General features: G+C 44.7%; 1 long non-coding RNA gene across 3 annotated transcripts; it reads right to left on the bottom strand.

Annotated features, from left to right (window-relative positions):
* Positions 1-5956: 5956 nt before the first annotated feature.
* On the bottom strand, positions 5957-25486 carry LOC308471197. 3 transcript variants are annotated; one of them, XR_013982778.1, is made up of 4 exons: positions 25150-25486; positions 7630-7776; positions 6497-6615; positions 5957-6352 (listed from the first exon to the last, which is right to left on the bottom strand). It is a non-coding gene; the product is annotated as an uncharacterized lncRNA (long non-coding RNA). The 3 variants fall into 3 exon arrangements; XR_013982779.1 differs by having other exon boundaries at positions 5957-6269; positions 25337-25486; XR_013982780.1 differs by having other exon boundaries at positions 5957-6269; positions 25150-25485.
* Between the last annotated feature and the right edge of the window lie 538 nt (positions 25487-26024).

The following is a 26024-nucleotide window of genomic DNA, read 5'->3' as shown; positions in this document are numbered from 1 at the left end:
GCATTCCGAGGTACCACTGTATTGACCTCTTTTCCCCCAATCACAAAATTGCTCACTGTACAACCTAGGCAGCCCCTTTTCGAATGCACCCATGGCGAACATATTTTTTTTTATTATGATTGTCACCAGATTAAAGCAACCCTCCCATCAATTAATTATAATTTTAAAATCATTTAATTAGATCATAACTTAAATTATTAAAATATTACAATTCATGGGCAGGATTCACCTAACAAACTTAGCCAGTGGAAGCCCTGCACAACAGGGTTTCCCTCCCAGAGAACCCCCAGAACAGCACAAAGCTGGGGAGGAAATCATTGTGTCTGGAAAACTGATACGCTTGCACAGAGAAAATGTTTGTCTTAGTGTGACATTGAATTCTCCCCATGATTATTAAAAATAAAATAAAAATCTACGCATACCTTGTTTCTAGATGATACACACGAGTGTCACCAACACAGAAGTGGCATTTCCTTATGTTGGTAAGACAAAGGTGACCTGCCTCTTTCAAGGACTAACCTAGATGTTACTTTCATAACATAGCAAGCAGCTATGTCGGTGGCTTTTCCTTATTCTGCTGCAAGTGCAGGGCACTCTGATTTCTACCTGGGCCACAGTTTGCAGAGTGTAAGCCAGGATCCCAATGGAAATTGCTCCTCCAAATGGCTAGCATGCTTGGGGAGGGAAACTCCCATTGGTGTCAATGGGAGCCCCCCTCCCCCCCCCTCTGTGTGTGTAGCCAAACGTGGACAATTTTTGTGGGGATTGCAGCTCTGGTGGGGAGGGTTATACAAGCCCTCTCTGCATGCTATGGTCCCAGTGAAAACTGACAGCCTCCATAAACAGTGTTTCCATGTTTTCTGGCTTCTGTCGCAGTGTCCCATTGTGCCAGAAGTGGTTTAGTCGTGCTGGCCACATAATCTGGAAATCTGTCTGTGGACAAATGCCAGCTCCCTCAGCCGGAAAAACGAGATGAGCGCCACTCCCCATAGTAGCCTTCGCCTTCGACTGGACTTAACCATCCAGGGGTCCTTTACCTAAGGATGCTTCTACAGTGGTGCCTCGCAAGATGAAATTAATTCGTTCTGTGAGTTTTTTCATCTTGCGAGTTTTTTCGTCTTCTGAGCCATATGGATTGTTTTGCAAACAGCTCCAGAAAACTACCCTAAATCTTCTGATTCCCCCACTTCTATATGCGCAATGGGACCTTCTGATGACAGACCTACATTGATAGTGAAATGAATAATCTTTTAATGTGGGAAATCTTGCAACACCCCAGAACCTAAAGGATGGATATAGGACACAGAAAGTCTTATATTGAGTCCTTGGTCCATCCAGCACAGAATATACAAAAACATAATAAAACATTAAACATTAAAACAAATCTTCCCTATACAGATGTCTTCTAAAGGTTGTATAGTTACTTATCTCCTTGGCTTGGTGGTCGCATAATTCCATACCCTCCAACACTTCTCTGATGAAAAAATAGGGCTGTCCTAAGCTAAGGAAAGAGGGACGTGGGTGGCACTGTGGGTTAAACCACAGAGCCTAGGACTTGCCGATCAGAAGGTCGGCGGTTTGAATCCCCGCGATGGGGTGAGCTCCCGTTTTTCTGTCCCTGCTCCTGCCAACCTAGCAGTTTGAAAGCACGTCAAAGTGCAAGTAGGTAAATAGGTACCGCTCCGGCGTGAAGGTAAACTGTATTTCTTCTGGTTCGCCAGAAGCAGCTTAGTCATGCTGGCCACATGACCCGGAAGCTGTATGCCGGCTCCCTCGGCCAATAAAGCGAGATGAGCGCCGCAACCCCAGAGTCGGTCACGACTGGACCTAATGTTCAGGGGTCCCTTTACCTTTAAGCTAAGGAAAAACAGGACATTCTGGGATTAAATCAGAAACCAGGACAGCTTTTGTAAATCCAGGACTGTCCCTGGAAAATAGGGACACTTGGAGGGTCTGAGCTGGCTGTTCCTTTCCCTTCTTAAGGCATTGGTGTTGTTTGGTTTGCCTTCATTGCCAAAGTAATGTGGTTCCAATGGCTAGAACAGCTTCATAGTTCGTGACATGGTGTTTGTCTCAGGCTCTCGTTGGCTTTCTGAAATGCCATTTTGTTTGCCTCTGTTCTTGGCAGTGTCAAGCCAGCTCTCAAGGAAAAGCTTGTCATAGCTTGAGAACGTGGTCTAATGAATAATGAGGAGACCAGCTTGCTGGCATAATTGCTCCATGTTTATATTTGAAATGGGATAGCATGCTTCTACTACGATCCCACCATCCCAGACTCTTTCTCTACCTCCCCACAGAGATTAGATTTCTAAATAATCTAGGACATTAGAGAGAAATCAGTAGCTGATTAGCCATCCCACTTGGCTGCAATCACACCTTTCAATATTAATTATCCATTCCTTGAGTCTGATGACATTGAACATTGGCGGCAAGGACCACTCAGTGTTTTGCATCATCAGTCTAAGACAATGATTTAAAGAGACAAAATAACCTGGCAAGCAGGAAATGAGAGCTCATTTGCAAATGTGATTGGGGAATCCAATCAGAATCTCCAGTATGTACATATATAGCCTGTGGTGGGTAACCCAATTCACTAACACCACTTTGTATATGAAACACAGCAGGAGCTATTGCATAGTAGACTTTGTAAATGTTTCTGGACACATCCTCCTTAGACAGACCAAGTCCAGCTAAAGTCAGTGCCATTTTGCACTACTGGAAAACCCATAGGAGCCAACTCCTAAAGGCAAAGGTCCCTTCAGCCACCCTAGTACATTTCAGAGCACAAGTCAGGGTGTTGGTGCTGACCTTTAAAGCCCTAAATAGCCTCGGCCCAGTATACCTGAAGGAACGTCTCCATCCCATCGTTCAGTCCGGATGCTGAGGTCCAGATCCGAGGGCCTTCTGGCGGTTCCCTCACTGCGAGAAGTGAAGTTACAGGGAATCAGGCAGAGGGCCTACTTGGTAGTGGCGCCCACCCTGTGGAATGCCCTCCCATCAGATGTCAAGGCAATAAACAACTATTTGACTTTTAGAAGGCGTTTGAAAGCAGCCCTGTTTAGGGAAGTTTTTAATGTTTGATGTTTTATCGTGTTTTTAATATTATGTCGGGAGTCACCCAGAGTCAGGAGTCTCCCCATGCCAGAGTCTGGGGAGAAACCCAGCCAGATGGGTGGGGTATAAATATATTATTATTATTATTATTATTATTATTATTATTATTAATTATTATTATTTAAGCCCTCCCCCCAAGTTGATTTGCATTGCCATTCAAATAGTTGTGTGTACCACATCATGTGATCAATTATGCAGGGTGGAGCTTACTCCCCCACCCTCCATTTTATTCAAGTTGGCACCTCTGGGAGAACCTGATGCTCTTCTCTAATGGTGGGAAAAATGGAAATTCGCACAAGGGAGCATGACATATATCTACAATACACACTGATGCGATGATGCAAAAGAAGCCAACTTATAACAAGTTTTGTGTGGGTGCATGAGAACTCAAAACATGGCTAGAGACGCTTAAGTGTGACCAAGAGCCAACAGCTGGGTTGAAAGCCATTAAAATCTCAATTTGTGCTAGAATTAAAACACTGTGCTTTATAGGCTCATTAGGAAAAGGGACTGGCCACTCCAAATCCAGTCTCGGCTATCATGCTGTACCAATTCTCCATGCCCTTCCTTCTTATATCAAACCCGAGGAGAAATGTTAGGTAGTTCAAGGAGAATCTTGGTTTATTAAGACTTCTTCTCAACCGGCTTTTCCTTTTAACAGTGCAATCCTATGTATGTTTACTCAGAAGTAAGTCCTACTTTGTGGCAAATGGACAGTAGGATTTACCATACTTTAGTAACAAGAAACAGTTCCCAATTATGGATCAGTAGAAATAGTGCTATTTTTTATTTTTTTTTAGATGCACTCTGCTCAAGTGCTTTTGCTTGGCTGGAATGTGTCCTTGAATTCTGATCATGTTTTTTGCTTATCTGGATGGATGATAGAGGATGCATGAGATTGCGTAGAGACAAATGGATTGAACAAAGGTAAAATGAGCATCTGTGTCGCTCTGGAAGGTTGTCCTGCAGGGAATGCAGCCCTTGGGATGAAAAATGTCTCCTACCTCTGCATTCGTGTGTTTGTGGTTTCAACATCCTTGGCTGAGTGGCTGTTCTCTTGCTTTTTGTTTCCTTTCCTCCTCCTGCTTTTCATTACTCTTGCTTTAGATGCTATTTTCCATGGTGCTATTTCTTTTCCCCTTCATTTTAAAATAAATATGGCAGTATTTCTTATATCTCAACTTCAATTGTTTGAACTCATTTTTTTAAAAAAATATCTTTTTTTAAATTGTTTTTCATATTGTAAGATTATTGTCAAAAGGCAGTACAAAAATCTTTTAAGCTGTGTTGTCTATTAATGTTGCCTCTGTTTTTATTGTATTGTCATTGCACTACTGTTTTGTAATCTTCACTGGCTGAAGGCACCAGGTTGCAGCTGAAGGGCATGGAATAAAATAATTCAGTTAATAAATTTTTAACCTATTACAGTGGTACCTCAGGTTACAGCTTCAGGTTACGGACTCCGCTTACCCAGAAATAGTACCTCAGGTTAAGAACTTTGCTTCAGAATGAGAACAGAAATTGCGTGGCGGCGGCGTGGCGGCAGTAAGAGGCCCCATTTTCTAAAGTTGTACCTCAGGTTAAGAACAATTTCAGGTTAAGAATGGACCTCCAGAACGAATTAAGTTCTTAACCCGAGGTACCACTGTATATCTATATTCTGTCCTGTTATGAATGGTTCTCTCTTGTGCTATATAATCCTCATAACAACCCTGTTGTTAAACTGAGAAAACATATGACCAGTGGTGTAGCTAGATGCTTGGGTGCCCGGTGTGGCACATGCGTCCTGCAGCCGGGGGCGGGGCGCACTGCGTGGAGCCTCTCTGTCGCCTCCCCCTCAGCTGTAGGGCAGCTGAGGGAGAGGCAGTGGGCAGATGCAAGCCCCACACTGCCGTTTCAGGGAGCGCGGAGCCTGCAGGCACCCAAGCCACCATGTCACTCCCAGGAGAGACGCATGGCTGAGGCGTGCTGCAGGCCCCGTGGTGAGTGTCACACAGCATTTTGTCACCCCCCGCACTGCGTGCAGGGCCGGATTTAGGTTTGAGGAGGCCCTAAGCTACTGAAGGTAATGGGGCCCTTTATATGTCCAGTTGTCGTTTGTGAACAACAAATTGCCGCTGTTTTTTGTGTGTTGAATATATGCTATATAGTAATTTAAGGACCTAATAGGTATCTAAAGCCATTTGCACATGCAGAATGTAGGCACGCTATATATAGAAATGAGCAAATGATATTTTAAGGAGCAGACTAGCAGGCGGGGCCCATTACTTACATCATAGGAGCCTACACAACACAAAACACTGTTGTTGTATGTAGGTTTTATTTTATTTGTTTTTTTATATTATATATATATATATATATATATATATATATATATATAATATTATATATTTTATAATGAATGATTTTAGAGTGTTGTTTATGCTATTCTTTTATACTGTTTTATTGTTGTTAGCCGCCCTGAGCCCGGCTTCGGCTGGGGAGGGCGGGATATAAATAAAATTTATTATTATTATTATTATTTATTATATTTTGGAAATGTACATCCAGGTTTTTTTCCTTTACCTTTTTTTGGGGCCCCCAAGAGAGTGGGGCCCCAAGTCATAGCTTGTTTAGCTTATACGTAAATCCGGCACTGACTATGTGTGACTGGCTCAAGGTCATTCATTCAGATTTCTGGCTGAGTGAGGATTTGAACCTGTGTCTTCCAAGCCCTGATCTAACACTCGAATTGCTATGCCACACTGGCTTCTAAATAGTGTATGTACACCTGTGCCAAGAATAGTCGGGAAAAGGATTGCCATTGTCTTTTAAATAGGAATAATTCAGCTTGCTATTATCCTTAAAATGCAAACATGGATTTATTACAATGTGCTTTGAATTGGCACCACAGGTCTATATAGTACTAGCTGTTTATTGAAGCAATGCATTTCATTGTTTGGAATCAAAACAACTTCAATGTCTGGTATTAGAAGGGCTAAAAGCAACTTAAAGCACTGCATGAACTGTCTAGCGCTGATTCTTCCAGGATAGGATATGCGATCAGGAGGTGAATTCCAAACACACAGAAAAATAGCTTGATATGTTCCATGCCGTCACTGTTCACTTGACTTAGGAGGGGCCTGTGTTGAAGTGTTGCCACTTGAGGATTTTGCCTGGAAATGTTCAGAACCTTTTATTTCACCCTGTACATTGTTTTTTTTCTTGAGGAAGAGTTCAATCTGAGTCTTTGTGACAGCTGCAGTTAGGTTTTTAGAAAAAATGTTGGCCGGGATTTTCAGCAATCTGCAGTAAACTGACATCCCACCCCCAACCACAAAGGGGTCTTGGCCTAAAATCTAGAACGGCTCCATCCCTTCTGCTCTCTTTGTAATATACACACCTTGTTGAATTGCTGCTGAGTCAGGGCTCGCCCACACTTAACTTTTGCCCCACAATTTCTAGGCACAGATCCATGCTGTGCCTGTGTGTGTTCCTTTCCTTTTTATCCTGGTGGTTTCCCTGTGAAAATTCAAAGCAAAATCAGAATACAGTCGTACCTTGGAAGTCGAACGGAATCCGTTCCAGAAGTCTGTTCGACTCCCAAAATGTTCGGAAACCAAGGCACAGCTTCTGATTGGCTGCAGGAAGTTCTTGCAGCCAATTAAAAGCTGAGGAAGCCGCGTTGGACATTCGGGTTCCAAAGAACGTTCGCAAACCAGAACACTCACTTCCGGGTTTGCGGCATTCGGGAGTCAAACTGTTCAACTCCTCAGGCATTCGGCTTCCAAGATACGACTGTAAACAGTGGTACTTCAGGTTACATACGCTTCAGGTTACATACGCTTCAGGTTACAGACTCCGCTAACCCAGAAATATTACCTCAGGTTAAGAACTTTGCTTCAGGATGAGAACAGAAATCGTGCAGCGATGGCACAGCGGCAGCAGGAGGCCCCATTAGCTAAAGTGGTGCTTCAGGTTAAGAACAGTTTCAGGTTAAGAAGGGACCTCCAGAACGAATTAAGTACGTAACCAGAGGTACCACTGTACAGGAATTTGAGTTCCCCATGGATTGCTGTTTGCTCCAGTTCAGTGGAGCAAAGGGGGGAAAGTGCTGGGGGGGGGGGAGTGGCCAGAGTTGGACACGACAAACGTGAACTTGTGCCTAGAAGCGAGGCACAAAAGAAGCCTGGATAAGACCTCCTTTATGCTTAGCAGCTTTGCCCAGAAATGCAAAGGGATGAGGAAGATCAGGGAGTCGAAACACTATCCTATGATACAGTTCCTTGTATCTTAAGGGGAGGGAGATACCAGGGTTGGCATCTGCGTGACAGACCTCAACACTTGGAGAAGGGCATGGGAGACTTCTCAACTTGATTTCTAGCTGCGCCGTAAAAAATTGGGACAAACATTGGAGGTAAACTGACAAAACGGTGTAACCCCATGCTCTGGAGCCCAGATTCCATTCCCAGCTGCTTGAGCAGGACATCTAGAGACGGGATGCCAATAACTTCAATCTGTTTCATTCATCCTTACCTTTGCATATTCTGTGTTGCCAACCACAGAAGGAAGGAGTCATTGTTACTGACAAATGTGCTGTTAAGTGAAGAGGCCTTGCCTCAGCGGTGGCTGCCGGTACAGAGACTGGCTATGTAAGCTAACATTTGCACAGGAACCTTTTTCCTATAAGGGAGAGAAATAGGTTTATTGGCATTGGAAAAGACCCAATTCTGGTCCCTTCATTCCCTTCCTTTGCTTCCCTCTCTTGGTCCATTTTATAAACAGCATCCTAATAATTTTAAAGGACTCCAATGGAGAAATAAATAAACCGCTTCAACCTTCACTGAAAATAATTCTGCTTGAATGAACTAAGAGCCTGCTGATTAGTATTTTAAAGGTTTTAGTAATAAGGGGTGTATTCTATCCTGCCAAATGTTACTTAGCCATTTCGCTATTCAAGTCACGAAAGCATGCTTTGGAAGCAACTACCACCCGATTTACTGACCCTGTTCGCACATAATGCTAAGCCAAAATATGGCTTAGCGTGAATGAGAATGTGTGGGACCCCAGAGCAAAGATCACAACTGCTGTGTTTCTCCTGCTCCCCCCATGCACTCCTTCCAAACCTCCATCCATTTTTGCTGTCTCCTGTTCCCCCTCCATTTCTCCCTCCAGGCCCCCCCCCTACACATGTGAAATTAATCCGAGGGCAAGTTTCCTACCCCTGCTGTAAGATGCCATGTAAGATGGTGAATATGAATCAGGACTCACATGGAAAGTGGGGAGTTCTCTGTGCTATCTCACACTTCTAAAGGTGGAGATGGAGAAACTTCCTTAATACAGTGATACCTCGGGTTACATATGCTTCAGGTTACATATGCTTCAGGTTACAGACTGCACTAATCCAGAAATATTACCTCAGGTTAAGACTTTGCTTCAGGATGAGAACAGAAATAGTGCTCCGGCGGCACAGCGGCAGCAGGAGGCCCCATTAGCTAAAGTGGTGCTTCAGGTTAAGAACAGTTTCAGGTTAAGAAGGGACCTCCGGAATGAATTAAGTACTTAACCTGAGGTACCACTGTACTACGAGTGGTATGGCCAACAAAGGGCACCCACGCATTTGGGAGTTACTGATGACATATTTAATGGGAAATGCTATGTCTCTTATCCGCCCCCCACCCCAAAGTACAATTGTAAAAAAATAGCATATGGATGATATAAATCTGCATTAGAACTGTATGCACCAAGAAATTCCACCAATGTGAAACTCTTGGGGTTCCCCTTAAAAATCCCCAGAGGTTCTGCTTGAGGGGAGACCCTTGAAGATGGTGTAAACTTTGCTTCAGCCAAAATTTCAGTGACAACTCTCCATCAATGAATAGGTTGCTTTTAAAGTATGGACACCTTCAGATTTTTCTTTCTCTTTTTGGGGAGTGTTTTTTGCAACAAATCATTTGCAGCACACCATTGACACAATAACAGTGTATTAATGGTGGATTTATACTAGATGGTCCAAATACGCTGATGGGAATAAGATGTAACTTTCTTGCCTGTTCCCACTCCTTGCAGAGAAAAACTCTGCCCAAATTATGTAAGATTTATGCATTTTCTTTTGCATTCCAGCAAGCAAGAAGGATAAGTATTATCCTTAGGCTGCAGATAAGGAACAGTGAAAGATCTGTCAAGAGATTCAGAACACTCTGTGCAATATTACCACCCCAATTAATTAAGTTCTTAAGTCCTGATACTGTCAGGACTTCCACTCTTCTGAGATGCTGCCGGCCTTGTGCTTCTATATCTGTCAATGGGGAAGCTGTTCAAGCTTGAATTTCCTGCGTAATCAGTTGCAAAATAAAGAAAGTGAAAGGATGTCTTCTTGAAAGACAAGTCACTGTTAGGGACTTGGCGTTCTAGTAGATAATCTGTTGCACTTGGACATCCAGGGAACAAATTGACCAAAAGCTCATCACAAGAATGTGAATAGAACCTGGCATTATCAATTCAAAGGCCCTGGTTCAGCATACCATTCTCACACCGTCCAATTAGATGTCTATGGGAAGCCTGCAAGCAGGTTCTGGGTCTGCATCAGAGATGCAAGGAGTCAGGAATGGCTCCTCTGCCACCCTCCCTCCCTTGTTGGTTTGAAACACTTGATCTCCTACTCCTTCAGTGTCACAACTTCCAGGATGGCTTATGATTAACAGCAGAGCAGGACACACACACACACACAGGCTGGGGCGATACCTGGTTTTCAACATCGTGATATCTCACCAGCTAAACATCACAATATATATATCACCAATATATCACGATGTCTGAAATAAGGATGGAGCTATGTAGAAGCATCGGCTGGCTTCACGGCTTTTCCCACATTGTGATTTTTGCATGGCACACACACATACACACATCATGATTCACGATAATTGCCAGGTCAAAATTATGAGACTGTTATCATGATATGGACTTCAAACCGGCTTTGGACGATATATTGATATACTGCCCAGCCCTAACACACACAGAGAGAGCGCTGGATCACCCAGACAGGACTAACTCATGGCACATACAGGTTGGTTGCAGAGATCAGACACACTTATATATACACTACATTCCAGCCTTAGAAAAAATGCCCCATGTTGGTGTGGTTTCATATGAAGTGACCCCATTCACCTTTAGCACGTTGGTGAAGATAATTCACTTTTAGGAGGATTGGAGGGGTGGCACATTTCTCCAAACTCCTGTTTGCAATGCAGGAGGAAGAGAGTTTTACAAAGCAATTTTTTTTTTTTTTAAGCATAGCTTCAGATGAGAAAGGAAAACATCACTTTCATTCTCGGCAGAGGATGTAATAGGTCATCTTCTCCTATCAAGATTGGATTCCTCTCTAGTGTGTCAAACCTGGAGATTGTTGTTTGCTTTTCGAAGCTGCTACATTTGGGATTGATGTGGCAAAGGGCATGTTTTCTGAGTAAAGAAGCGTGTAAGCCTCAGCCAAGGTTTTCGTGGAAAAGAGGCAACAAACTTCAGACTTGCACCAAACTCTTGAGGGTCTGAATGATACTGAAGCGAGACGGTAGCAAAGTGGGCTGTTGCCGAATATTTAGGCATTATGTACCAAAAAAGCCCTGTAAGGTAAGCAGGCATTATTATCCCCCATATTGCAAATCGGTGTTGGGGTTGAGAGACTGCAAGTTGTCTAGTGAGTTCATGGCAGAAATGAAATTTGAACCAGGGACTTCCTTACTCATCGGTAAAGGGATCCCTGACCATTAGGTCCAGTCGTGGCCGACTCCGGGGTTGCGGCGCTCATCTCGCTTTACTGGCCGAGGGAGCCGGCGTACAGCTTCCGGGTCATGTGGCCAGCATGACTAAGCTGCTTCCGGCGAACCAGAGCAGTGCATGGAAATGCCATTTACATTCCCGCTGGAGCGGTACCTATTTATCTACTTGCACTTTGACGTGCTTTTGAACTGCTAGGTTGGCAGGAGCTGGGACCGAGCAACGGGAGCTCACCCCATCGTGGGGATTCGAACCGCCGACCTTCTGATCGGCAAGTCCTAGGCTCTGTGGTTTAACCCACAGCGCCATAGCTCTGCCCTTTAACCTTCAGGCTGCAAGGGTAAGCACCAATCTGGACTGTCACAATGTTAAGAAAAGGATCTTAACAGCAAACAGCAAGTAAGATTTCCCCTGGATTGTCATTGGTTCTGGTCTATCGATAAAGAGTGGGGTTTCCCTGGGAAAGGCGTGGGGCAAAGAGAATACCACTCAGTCTAGAAAGTGAGGGTCGAGCGGAAAACTTCTTGGCCCCGTGCTTTTTAGGTATGGCACAAGTGGAAGTGTGGATGAGCTCATAGACTTCAAAAGGTGTTTGAGGGCCTCTTGGATATAAGGCAGGACCAGTCCATGGCAGGACAGGACCAGTGGCCCAGCCATTAGGCAGAGTAAGCCATCTGCCTTGGTTGGCAGATGTTAGGAGGTGATAGTGAGGTGCCCACTAGTTTCTGTACATAAAAAGTAAGTGGGTGGGTGCTCCTTTGTCCTTCTCCCATGACAGTAAAATATTTGGGGCTGGTCCTGAGATCAGATAATCACCAACCCTCAAACCGATCAACACTGATAATCTTGTGTCCTAATAATGGTTTGGTAGAACATGTGGGAATGTTCAGGGAGGCAGGAGAGGATATATTGTTTATTAATATCCTTCCTAACTTGTGCTAGCAAGTTCCTTTACTTAGTAGAGTTTCACATTCCCCTTTTGAATGTACAGCAGAAAGCTGGTTGCAGGCTTGTTTAAGCCTCTCAGTATTAGATTCCTAGTGAGTTCCCTTATATCCCTCTTAAAAGAATAAACACGCCACAATCTTGTGTAAAGTACGGTGGTACCTCGGGTTACATATGCTTCAGGTTACAGACGCTTCAGGTTACAGATTCCGCTAACCGAGAAATAGTACCTCGGGTTAGGAGCTTTTCTACAGGATGAGAACAGAAATCATGCTCTGGCAATGTGGCGGCAGAGGGAGGCCACATAAGCTAAAGTGGTGCTTCAGGTTAAGAACAGTTTCCGGTTAAGAACGGACCTCCAGAACGAATTAAGTTCTTAACCCGAGGTACCACTGTATATAAAAGAAGTTTACTCACATCATCAGTTCACAGTTGGATCCCTGAAGGCAGACTTAGTTACAAAGTATATACATGTGGATCTATCCCATATGGAGATAGTCCCAGTGTCCTCTGTTGGCTGGAAGTCAACAGAGCATCTCTAGCTAAAAGTTGCTGCTCTAACAATGGAGGAAATCAAAGAGAGGAGGTGTGCTGCTTGACTTGCCCTTCTGTTACCTGGACAGATAAGGTCACGCCCACCTCTAGTCACATGCAAAAGGAAGTATGTCCCAGCCAGGAGGAAACAGGAAGTTTTCAACTGGCTGGACCAAACATTCCCCTGCATGTCCACTCTAGGAAAACAAGGAATGTTGTACTTGACTGCTACTTATGTATCACATCCCACAAAACATAGTACAACTTTCAGGTTTGGTTCCCCCCCCCCCCCAATAAAACATTCATGCACCCTGTTTCTCATGCGAATTCCTTTTCCCACCTCAGAAATGGCCAGTCATTCACTCCAGAGTGTGGCTGATGTCATGCTAATCTTCCTTGCCTTTCAACCTTTCCCCACAACACTGGCTTTAGCATTGCTTTGTATGTACAATTTGGAGACGTCAACTCAAAAAAATAATCTCCGTAGCATTTCGCTCCTCTGCCTTTTCCAGAGAATGTGCTCACACATTTTTGAGTTATGAGATGAGATCTATCACCAGGAAACTTCTCTGCAACTCCCCCTTCACAGAGATGGCTCATCTCTCAACCCTTACCTCTGACAAGCTGTCTTCTCAGACTGAGCTCACTTCCTTCCTATCCAGTCTTACCCCTGATTGCTATTGGTTTTGGCACTAGCGCTTAGGGGCAGGCAGGCAGGTTTCTGGAGCAGGTGCATCAGGATTGATTTCCTTGCTTGCCAGGTAGAATAATCTGAAGCAGTTTCAGCAGCTGCCATAGGTATGCGGATCTACAGGGGATATATTAGTAACTCCCCCCCCCCCCGTGTGCAGATTTACCACCTTTAAAACTGCTTCTCAGGTGCGGGAGGCTGAACCCTGTGAAAGTGTCAGTGTCAGAGCATATTGGGTCAGAAAGCCACCTTTGGCACCATCCAAAAGTCCTTGACATGTTGGGTTACAACACAGATAAAAACGGATAGCAGAAAGTGTGGGAAAGTCTGCCAGATTGATTAGGCCTGGCCTCTCTCCTCTGCCTCCCTGCGCATGGTCTCCCAGGAATGCTTGCCTCGTTGTTTGCATTGAGTGGTTAAAGTCCTTGTGAAGAATGAGCAGCATTCCTCAGGGACCTCACAGAGGTGATTTATGACTGCGGTGTGTAGGAGCTTTAAGGTGGATGAGGTTTGACAAGATGGCTGCTTTTTCTATTTGATATTTTTCAGCTGTCCCCATTGGCGACTGAGCAAAGGAAATAACTTGAAGAGAGTATCTATGGTCTATGCATAGCTGTCAACTTTTCCCTTTTCTTGCGAGGAATCCTATTTGGAATAAGGGAATTTCCCTTTAAAAACGGGGGAAAGTTGACAGCTATGGGTCTATGAGGTGCGCAGCCCTTTACAATCTTTTGGTACTGAGTCAAATGTTTCCTTTTGTGTTTGTTTTCTTGAATAGTGAAGAGCATCTCCCATTTTGAATGGTTTGGATGCTAAGAATGAAATATCATCCCATTGCCCTGTGTTCTTCCCCTGACTTTGGCTCCAGGGCACCATTTTCCTTCTTTGCTCTTAGCCACATTTGCCCTGACAGAGTGATAGAGTGCTGATGACATCACAACACTACATCTGATCTGATAACATTATGAATATCTGTGAACAATGCCACATGCCATCACAGGCAATCAGATTAAATGGTGCTTCAAACAAGGTCAAGGACATTGCGAAAGGAGAAATAAAATGGCACTAATAAAAAACAGTGGAAAATATTTGGTGCACCCTAATTCCTAAAGATAGGGACGCGGGTGGCGCTGTGGGTTAAACCACTGAGCCTAGGGCTTGCCGATCAGAAGGTCAGCTGTTCAAATCCCTGCAACAGGGTGAGCTCCGGTTGCTCGGTCCCTGCTCCTGCCAACCTAGTAGTTCGAAAGGACGTCAAAGTGCAAGTAGATAAATAGGTACCGCTCCGGCGGGAAGGTAAACAGTGTTTCCGTGCACTGCTCTGGTTCGCCAGAAGCGGCTTAGCCATGCTGGCCACATGACCCGGAAGCTGTATGCCGGCTCCCTCGGCCAATAAAGCGAGATGAGCGGCGCAACCCCAGAGTCATCCGCAACTGGACCTAATGGTCAGGGGTCCCTTTACCTTTACCTTTAATTCCTCAAGGCATTATTGCTGTGCTAGTCGCAAGTCTACCTAGATATGACAGAACTATGTTAATACTTCTAATACACAAAAATGAAGGTCTGAAAGCCTGTATTTCAGTATATAAAGATTTACTGGCTTCTTAAAAACAACAGCCCTGCTGTGTGTTCATAAATATTACCTTTGCACGTGAAAGGCAGAACACTATCAGTCTGCTCTGCCATATGTTCTCATTAGAATGTTTACTGCACAGTTTATTTTGGGATTATTTGGTATTGATTAATAGAAGACACTGTGAACTTCAAATGCATGTATATTTAATGTGGGGGAGGGGGAAATGATGATGATGATTTTTAAAAAACATCTGGCAGATGGTGTTTTTCAACTTTTCTTGAGATAATTCCAAATGATCTGGGTTTGTTTGCTGACAGGATTTTTATGTGAACTAATTCTAGGGTGATGGGTTTGGATCTAATGGACTCTGGAATTAACGGACAGACACCTAATGAACACTCAGCTGTTTAAAGCAGACAAAACCCACTAACTGTTTTTTATAGTTGGAAAAAAGGGACCTATTTACACATGGGCTCCCAGGCTGAGGTGGGCTGATGGTGTGGTCTAATGCTGGGCTCAAGATTCAGTACGTTGGAAGCTGAATCCTGCCTGTGGCAGTGCTGGCTGAGAGCCGCTCAGATCAACATGGGCATTCAACTTCTCAAGTGACCTGCAGTGGCTGCCATTGCAGGTTGTAAGATTACACACTGAATTGGCATCAGTCTCAATAGTAGTGCGAAACATAAGTTGTGTTTTTTTAAAACAACAACAAGAACAAAAAATCATAAAACAAATGTGCCTATCTGTTTTTCTCTGTCTAGGGAACCCTGGAAACAAATCCCAGCTTTTCTGTTTCAGATATTTAGGAGCTGCATAGCACTTAAACGAGAGTTGGGATGACCATGCAGCGGATGAGATTCTCCCACTTCACTTGCTGCAGGAACTTTAGAGGACAAATATAAGGGCACTGTATCCACACTCAGGGCCATCTTTACCAAGGGATGCAAGGGGTGCGGGGCACCCGGTCACTGAATTCTGGGGGGGCGCCAGGCGCCTGCCACTAAAACCGCCTAATCTTGCGCCACCTGCCTGCTAATGCCGCTGCAGGGAGAGCTCTCTGGAAAGTCTCGCTCACCAAAGCTGGGAGGAGGGGGAGTGACAGGAAAGAGGGAGAGACAGACAGAAAGAGAATGCGCCTATTTAGCGACGGGAGTGCGCATAGGCGCCGGAACTCGTATATGTGCGCTCACCAGGGCCCTCCCAGCTCCTTGAGAAATAAGGTTGCTTCCACAATGAAAGGCTGCCTGAGATGGCTCTCCCATTTATGCGCACAATGTCCGCCCGTCTCATCTTTCAGACACCTCCCTATGACCGTAAGCGCACGTATGGAGTCTTTACACTGACTCCCAATGTGTTCTTTGTCATCTTTAGAAAAGCTGGTTTAAAACAAAACACACACAAAAAGACTCCTTTTGGAGCTGCGCAGGTGTGAGCACTATTTATCAAATGATAATAGTGACATAAGGCATAATAAAAGTTAATTTGGGGGCTAAACTGGGTGGATCTTTGCACCCCAGTGGCACATATGCTAAAGATGACCCTGTCCACACTACAGCTGAAATACGTTTGATGCACATAACTTGATGCACATAACTTACGTTAAGCACATAACTTGCAAGCAATGCTTTGGAGGTCGGCCTACTAGAGTGAATGGGGCATTGACCCACCAACCTCGTTCCGCTTTGCCTGCCTTCCTCTTTGCAACCATCCTAGGTGCATGGTACAGACTGTCAGCTTCCTCCTTCTTAGGGTTCACCCACACTGGCCTTTTGTCCCCGTGCTTTCCCAGTCAGTGTGCCCTTTTCTTCTTCTTTTGCCCTGCCATATTTAGAGTTATCCGATCCCCGAGCTGTCTGAAGGCAATTGGAAGCTGCCCAGAGTGGCTGGGATAATCCTGTAAGATGTGTGGGGTATAAACAGTAAAATTATCATTATGGAATGGGACGTCCCTATTTTCATCGGAGAAATGTTGGAGGGTATACAATTTGGGTTTTCCATGCATTGTCATTTGCTTTGATTCAGTGGTAAAGAGCAGGGTTATTTTGTGGGGAAAGTGCTGTGGCAAAAATAACATAACATAACATAACATAACATAACATAACATAACATAACATAACATAACATAACAACAACATAACAACATAACACAAATGCTGTCAGACATGGATCTGGAAAGCCCAGACCTGTGCCTAGAAATGCAAAGCAAGGTTAAGTGTGGGTGAGGCCTTAGTCTTATTGATGACACCTGCAATGTCAGGGTACAATTCAGTAGAGGAGAGGATGGAGGCAAAGCTAGAATTTTAGTTGGATCTGACTGTTACTGGCCCTAGCTCCACCTACTGGTAAGGCAAGGTAAAGGTAAAGGACCCCTGGACAGTTAAGGCCAGTCAAAGGCGACCATGGGGTTGCGGTGCTTATCTTGCTTTCAGGCTGTGACGGAAGCTAGAGCGCATGGAAACGCCGTTTACCTTCCCGCCACAGCGGTACCTGTTTATCTACTTGCACTGGTGTGCTTTCGAACTGCTAGGTTGGCAGGAGCTGGGACAGAGCAACGGGAGCTCACCCCGTCGTGGGGATTTGAACTGCTGACCTTCTAATTGGCAAGCCCAAGAGGATCAGCACTTTAGACCACAGCACCACCCGCGTCCACCTACTGGTAGCCACCTCACCTTCTGCCCTAGTAGTCCCAACAGGCAGAAGCCCAATGCTTCTGTTATGGGGTGGGGGAATGCCGTGCCATAGAATTGGCAAATTTGGTAGCATTTTGAAAGATTCTGAATGGATTATAAGCACTCAAGAAACCACTGAATGGGGATGCTTTAGGTATAAAATACCTGTCTCAGGTAGCTGGAGGTGAATTATTCAAAGGCGCCCAGACAGCATGGGAACTAGAGAGTTAAAGCATTCCCATCTCCTTTGCATCACAGCTTTGATGTCCTCTCTTGATTAGATGTTTGCCTACTCCTGTGCGGAGAGTTTGGGCATGAGCTACTGTTGACACTTGATGTTTAGCTATGGGTAAAGTTTAAACAGCACTTATCACAATTGTGACACCTCTGGAAGGCTACAGTAGTTTAGCAGAATGTTTCATACCACCACCTGCTTTGAATTTTGTTCCTGTCCACCTAGCTCTTAAAGATGCAGGGACAGAACTGGGAACTGCACTGGGGTTCCTATTACTATAGGGCCAGGGCCATTCCCTATCTGTCTCGCTGGCTGATGCCCATTAAGTTTCCCATAGGAAGCAGCTGTATAACATATCAGTTCGCAGACCCTCCAAGTGGCCCTATTTTCCAGGGACAGTCCTGGATTTACAGAAGCTATCCCGGTTTCTGATCTGATCCCAGAATGTCCCGCTTTTCCCAATAACGCCCCTATTTTCACTGGAGAAATGTTGGAGCTCTATACAGTGACACCTTGTGTTATGTACCATCCCCCTTACAAATGCTTCGGGTTATGTGCTCCGCTAACCTGGAAGTAGATATCCTTTGTTGCCAACTTTGCCCCAGGATGCGAGCGGAAGTCACGCTCTGGCGGTGCGGCAGCAACAGGGGGTACCATTAGTGAAAGCACGCCTCATGTTACAAGCGGTTTCCGGTTACGAACGGACCTCCAGAACAGATTAAGTTCGTAACTGGAGGTACCACTGTATAGGGAAGGGTGTTTTTTTTTTTTAAAAAAAGAATGTTTAATTTTTTATTATGTTTTTAATATGTTGAAAACCACCCAGAGTGGCTGGGGCAGGGTGTAAATAATAAAATTATTATTATTATTATGGAATAAAGGTAAAGGGAACCCTGACCGTTAGGTCCAGTCGCGGACGACTCTGGGGTTGTGACGCTCATCTCGCTTTATTGGCCGAGGGAGCTGGCGTACAGCTTCCCGGTCATGTGGCCAGCATGACTAAGCCACTTCTGGCGAACCAGAGCAGCGCATGGAAACGCCGTTTACCTTCCCGCCAGAACGGTACCTATTTATCTACTTGCACTTTGATGTGCTTTCGAACTGCTAGGTTGGCAGGAGCAGGGACTGAACAATGGGAGCTCACCCCATCGCGGGGATTCGAACCGCCAACCTTCTGATCGGCAAGTCCTAGTCCCTGTGGTTTAGACCACAGCGCCACCCGCGTCCCATTCCATTATTATGGAATAGGATGTCCCTATTTTCATCAGAGAAACATTGGAGGTTATGGCTTAGTACTGTGGCAGTGGCAGTGGCTCTCCAGGGTTTCTCCTAGTCTTCCCTGGAGGTGCTGGAGAATGGACCTGCTAAGGATGCGCTCTGCTGCCAAACCATAACCCTTCATCTGCAGGCCAAGTTGGCTTGAGCTCCCTAGTACTGAGACTGCAGCTGTTATCTGTTTTGCTCTATGAGATTTTTGTTTTAAATTGCTGAGAAACCAATGCCCAGAGAGAGAGAGAGAGAGAAACATTATGAGGAAGATCAACAAATTCAATAAAGAAATAATAAATGAAATGAAATGAAAAGCATGATAAAATCACACGATTTTAGGGAACAATCCAAAGCCCAGCTCCACTGGGATGGGTGGAATTTGGCATAGGAAGATCTCTGACTCAGCCTGCTGAAGTCTCTCACCCCCGCTCAGCCAGAGATGCACTGGCAGAAGTAGTCAGTTCTGGCTCAGCCAAAGCTGGCTGAGCTGGGTCAGGATTAGTCCCCCAAAGGGGCATGACAGGGGCGTGGTGGTGGGGAGGAGACTTACCCCTGTGCTGGATTTACGTGCTGGATTTACCTAAACAAGCTATAGCTTAGGGCCCCACTCTCTTGAGGCCCCAATTTTTTAAAAAAGGAAAAATAACACCTGGATGTACATTTCCAAAATACAGTGGTTCCTCAAGTTACATACGCTTCAGGTTACATACGCTTCAGGTCACATATGCTTCGGGTTACAGACTCCACTAACCCAGAAATAGTGCTTCAGGTTAAGAACTTTGCTTCAGGATGAGAACAGAAATCGTGCTCCTGCGGCGCAGCAGCAGCAGGAGGCCCCATTAGCTAAAGTGGTGCTTCAGGTTAAGAACAGTTTCAGGTTAAGTACGGACCTCTGGAACGAATTAAGTACTTAACCTGAGGTACCACTGCATAAGATAAAAAACAAATAAAATAAAACCTACATACAGCAACAATGTTTTGGTTTGTGTAGGCTCCTATTTGTTATGTGCAAATGGGTTTAGATACCTGTTAGGTCCATAAATCACCATAAAGCATGTATTCAAATCAAAAAAACTGCACACAAAACTTTGTTGTTGACAAAGGACAGCTGGACATATAAAGGGCCCCATTACCTTCAGTAGCTTAGGGCCTCATCAAACCTAAAACCAGCCCTGCTTACCCCGTTCCAAACTCTGTTCAGTTTGATCACGTTCTCTAACAACCCAGCTGAAGTTAACACTGACAAAAAGGAGGGTGTAAGTGAAACTCTATTTTAAAGGCTTGTTTTCCTTCTGCCAGGCTCAGAGTGGCTAAGCTGGCAGTAGCCCCTCTCCTGAACCAAGTGTGGAAGAGGGTGTGAATTACCTTGGTATAATTTACTCTGGAGTTATTTACACTGACAACTTATAGTTTTGATTGCTGAGTTAGAGGCTTGCGTGTAAATTTATGGATGATATACACGATAGATGCAGCATCAAGTGTATCCCTCCCCCTTTTAAACTCACATCGAATAGCGTTGAACTAATTGAATTTTATGCACCAGCTAGTAGGAATAACAATTAAAAAGGCAACGGAACATAATTGCATCACCTTGAAAGCTGGTGTTATATTGGGCCAAAAATTGAAATGAGCTTTAGATATGACAGTCCTTTTATCTGTCATCTGATAGCAGAGCTATTCACGGTATTAAAAGTTTGCCGAAGGAACTCTGCTGAAAATTAATCCACGTTTGTCATCGGAGAGAATAATATCCTGGCTTTATTGCTTGGAATAAACAGAGTACCTGGAGTTTATGCTTTTGGTTTAAATGAGGTTAATCAAGAGTAGAGAGCAATGTATTTGAACAGCAACCCAGAAAAAAAAAAAATACTGAGAAGAGGTGAGACAGGAATGGAAAGTGGTCAAACTGTAATTGCTTAACAGCACTGGCTTATCTTACTGCATATAATTGTGAAACTACAAAGGCAGCAACTTATTTTTTTTTAGATATTACCTTGAAATGATACCAACGGGGGAAGGGGGTTGGAACAGAATTTTAAAGCAACTTCACACTCAACCGTTGCTCTTTTTGTTTTAATTATTTACATTTCTTGCAACTGAAGCGTTTAAGGAAACATTTAAGAGTTTAATGAAATGGCTCAAATCTGTATTAGAGTAAACCCATGCCAGAAGTAGCTGCTTGAGGTGTGGCATCAGTTAGAAGGTTTTTTGAAAAAAAAATATCTTCCAATGGGCAGCTGGGGTCACATAGTTCATGAATGCTTACAGCATAATAAATTAGTTAGTCTCTAAAGTTCCAATCTTTCCTGTTTTAGCCCTTTAAAAGTTCAATGGAACATACCCCCCAGGTAAGTAGGTACAGAATTGCAATCAAGTACAGGGACGCGGGTGGCGCTGTGGGTAAAACCTCAGTGCCTAGGACTTGCTGATCGTAAGGTCGGCTGTTCGAATCCCCGCGGCGGGGTGAGCTCCCGTCGTTCGGTCCCAGCTCCTGCCCACCTAGCAGTTTGAAAGCACATCAAAGTGCAAGTAGATAAATAGGTACCGCTTCATAGCGGGAAGGTAAACGGCGTTTCCGTGTGCGGCACTGGTGCTGGCTCGCCAGTTGCAGCTTCGTCACGCTGGCCACGTGACCTGGAAATGTATTCGGACGGCGCCGGCTCCCGGCCTCTTGAGCGAGATGAGCGCGCAACCCTAGAGTCGGTCACGACTGGCCCGTACGGGCAGGGGTACCTTTACCTTTACAGTGGTACCTCAAGTTACAGACACTTCAGGTTACAGACTCCGCTAACCCTGAAGTAGTACCTTGGGTTAAGAACTTTGCTTCAGGATGAGAACAGAAACCGCGCTGCAGTGGTGTGGTGACAGTGGGAGGCCCCATTAGCTAAAGTGGTACCTCAGGTTAAGAACAGTTTCAGGTTAAGAACCTGAATTAAGTTCTTAACCTGAGGTACCACTGTAGCGTATTAATTAATTTTTTTAAAAAACAGTCTAAGTCACGAATTCTTTCATAGGGAGTTTTGTTAACAAATAACGTTCTCGGAGATCAAGGTGATCAAGGGTCTGGAAAACCAAGCCTTATGAAGAACGGTTGAGGAAGATTGGTATGTTTTGTGTGGTAAAGATGAGACTGAGAGGAGATAGGACTCAAACCAATGGCTTCAAGTTACAAGAAAGGAGATTCCAACGAAACATCAGGAAGAACCTTCTGATGGCAAGAGTTGTTTGACAATGGAATGAACTCCCTCGGGAGGCTGTGGACTCTCCTTCCTCCAAGTTTTTAAGCAACGATTGGATGGCCATCTGTCATGGATGCTTTAGTTGGCTTCGTTGAATTAGATCAGTGTTTCCCCAACCTTTTTCTGACTGTGGCCCCCTCCATGGGCATAGCTGCCCACCAGATAAGTAAAAATCAATACAAATCTTCGGATCTCTCTCTCCCCCCCGCCCAAGTCTGCCCTCCTAACAAAAATCCTGGCTATGCCCCCACCGTCCTACTAGTAGAAAGCTAGCTATTTAAATGTTTTGTTTGTAAATAGAACATGTGTTATATATAATTTTTATTTATTTATACAAAATACAATTACATAAAATGAAAGGAATATAATGAAATTTTGTTGAAGCAGAAAAACATAGAATCATCTTTCTAGTGCAACCCCCTGCAATGTCGGAAACTCAGCTAAAGCATCCATGACAGGTGGCCATCCAGTTTCTGCTTAGAAACTTCCAAGGAAGGAGAGTCCAGCACCTCCTGAGGGAGATCCATCTTCGATGTGTTATAGAAAGGAAACAACGCTTATTTGACCCCAATTATTTGACGCAGAGGGCAAAACCTACAGAGAGCCCAAAAGGTGCAAAGGGAGTTCTGTATATATGGGACAATTCTAAAAAGCGAGCGGTCCTCACTGACCTGGTGCAAAAAGATCTTGTCATCTGGAGGAGCCCTGGCTGCCTAGATAAAACACTATAGCCCCACACACCCTTACCTGGGAGTAAAGCCCACTGGACTCAGTGTGGCTTTCTTCTGAGTAGACAGTTATTTACTAGATGCAAGTCAGCAGCACCAGATGACTCCGGAGGTGGATTTCACCCCGCGCCTTGCAGAGCCAGGCTGCCGCTGCCAATGAGCCTGCCCCCCTCAGCAACATCTGAAGGCCCCAATCCGCTATGTGCTGGGGTGGATTGCACCCTGCACCTTCAGGAGTCAGGCCCAGGCTGCCAACGAGCCCAGCATTGGCGGCAGCAACAAGCAGCTCTGGCTCGCCCAGCCCTACCCATTGCCACCCCACCATTGCACTTACCTGACCTGGGGGTTCTGTCATGGGCTCTACTAGCCAAAACACTCCCTTCCCCACTGGAAACGAAGCAGGACGCCTCAAGAAAATGCATGTGGCAAAAAGCAGCACTAGGCCCTAGTGGGCTGCCCCCTTACCCACTTGTGCTTGGCCAAGCGGATAGCCGGCCAATCAGGATTTTTTTAATAAAAAAAAAGTTCTCCCCCCATCACTTCTCATTTCCTTCTGTGGCCCCCTAGCCTCGTGCTGTGGCAGCCCCATTTATGCAATTTTCAACTGTGGCCCCCATGGAATATCCCAGGGCTCCTGGCTGGGAACCACTAGATTAGATGACCCCCCCCCGTCCCTTCCAAATCTACAGTTCTATGATCAGGATTTATTTATTTTTTGCAGCCAGAACTTGCTGAAACTCAGTTCTGGCACCTCTCAGGTGGGCACCATTGCAATTCTGAGAGAACAAGGGAGGTATTCATGGTGAGTTCTCACACCTCTTTTTCTAGAAAAATAGCACTGTCAACAATTCTCTATACAGTGGTACCTCAGGTTAAGTACTTAATTCGTTCCGGAGGTCCGTTCTTAACCTGAAACTGTTCTTAACCTGAACACGCCGCCACACTGCCGGAGCACGATTTCTGTTCTCATCCTGAAGCAAAGTTCTTAACCCGAAGTACTATTTCTGGGTTAGCAGAGTCTGTAACCTGAAGCATATGTAACCTGAAGCGTATGTAACCTGAGGTACCACTGTATTAGGTTTTATTAAGGGCATTGTTTTTTATATCTACGACAACACCCACTCGCAACATCTGCCTGAACCACCCTCAGCAGAAGCATCTGCATCGAAGGGGTTTTGGAACGCTGGTGCAGGATATTTTCCTTATGCCAAAGCATTTTAATAATAAGGCGAATACCAGCGGTACAATTAACCTGTGTAGTTCTCTATCATCACATATTGTCCCCTCAAGAAATGACTTGGAAGGCTTTAATTATGTTATGTGCCTTTCCTTTCAACCCTTAAAAAAAATAAAAAAATATTTCCCTCAGTTCCCTTCGGGATGGGGGAAGGGTCACAAATTCTCTGAAGGCTCTTTGTTTTCCTCGCTCAGGTATTAAATTGATGGCACAACAATCTTGGACTACGTTCGGTTCACTTTCCTGCTCTATCTAAATGTAGTCCTTGTATTACCTTCCACTCCTCCCACCTCCCTCCCTGCTCACCGTTCTTCCACCAAGTGTAAATCTTACGCAGGGCACCTAAAGAATGGACTGCGCAGGAATGTGATAGAACAGAGACAAATTGTTCAAACTGTGTGAAGAAGGGGGGTAGAAAAAGAAAAGAGGGAGGGGGAAAGAGGATGAAGAGGGCAGCTGGGAAAAGAAGAAAAGCATCCCTTGTCAGTCTTTGGAGATATGTGCAGAATAGCAAAGTTATTTTTTTTTAACGGGTAAAGAAAAAAAATGAAAAAAAATAGTGCCTTCCAACAAGAGCATGGTTTCGCCGGCACAGTGGCCTATACAGAAAGGTGACATTTGAGAGAACAATTGCTAGGCTGTTCCTCCATGCCTGCTGCTATGAAAGAGGCTTAAGAAAAGGTGTCCTTGGACTAGAGCTAATAGTCATCTTCATCATTCCTTCCTTCATGTGCTCTCTTAGCAAGCACTGCCTTATGAAATAGGGGCACACAGCTAATAAACAAAGAGCTATAAAAGATCAGATGGTGGTACTCTCCTGCCTCACTTCCCTGCTGCTAGAAGGACAGAGGCAACAGCCGGCTGACCGCAATTGCTGCTGGCATTAACCCCCAACCTGGTTCCATTTGCCCCTTAGGCCTCTCTACCTGTAGGACTAGCACACTCAGGTCTGTTAAGCTTGGCTCTCTCTTTTTCCTCCAGGTTATAAATCAGCTTATCAATATAGTTCTTTAACTTGGTAGGGATTGTGCTAGTTCTCTGTTTGCAATGGGGTTTTGTTTTTATTTTCAGTTCCATCATTTGAGCATCTGCACCCCCCTCCTTTTTGTCAAAGTTGGCAATCTGATGCCTGGGAAATACGTTATTGATCTACTCGCTGTTGTGAAGGCCTTGCTGGCTCCTGGGAGTATATGCTGGAGACTCCACTAGCTGCACTGGGGCCATGACAAAGTTTGGTTGTGAAAGAAGAAGAAGAAACCAGTTGAAATGGCATCTTCCTATCCCAAAGACTGGACAAGACCTGTAAGGGAGTGAGCCCAATACGTCATGTTTCAAGATACATACAGGAAATTCTGGATGTTCAACCTCAGGACCTTTTCGTTGAAGGACTCTGTATGCTTAAGACAAACCAATGCATTGCCTACTTAACCCGGATATCTGAAACACATTTCTTTTCTTCAGAACTGCATCAGAAAATACAAAGAAGTTCATGAAACAGAAGGTAAGGAGAAATAATTAAAAGCTTGACAATGAACAGAAGACGACACTCTTGTCTTCATGTCCAGATTACTTTGTGCTGAAAGCAATATTGTGAGCCCAGCGTCTGAAATAGGTCTTCACCTAAGGAAACAATTATTTGAAAACTGAATGAATGAATGTTAGCACTCCTGGCTTATTTCCCTGACTGGTTAGAAACTCACAAATATGCTTCAGGCATTATGGGTATGTTGACAGGTGTGTATTTTGTCCACCGAATATATAAAATTGTATATGTATGTGTAGAATCATAGAGACCGAAAGAGGCAGGGAGCCCCCCCCCACACTCAGTGCAAACCTATCTATTGACTAAGGAATTGTGATTCAATGTCTCTTGGGTATTTAAAAAATGTAACTAGTTCTGCATTTGTTCCAACAAACGTGTGTTGACACTGCGATACCATGAGTTAACCTTTGTATGGTATCTATATTTCCGCCTCTTGCCCCAACGCTGTCCACAGTACCAAACTGAGTTTTCTCTGCTCCTTGGATATAT

The sequence above is a fragment of the Podarcis pityusensis genome, assembly GCF_964106645.2.
Source record: "Podarcis pityusensis genome assembly, chromosome: 2".
NCBI classification, from domain to species: domain Eukaryota; kingdom Metazoa; phylum Chordata; class Lepidosauria; order Squamata; family Lacertidae; genus Podarcis; species Podarcis pityusensis.
Note: the sequence above shows the minus strand (reverse complement) of the source record. Positions and strands in the feature narration are given on the sequence as shown.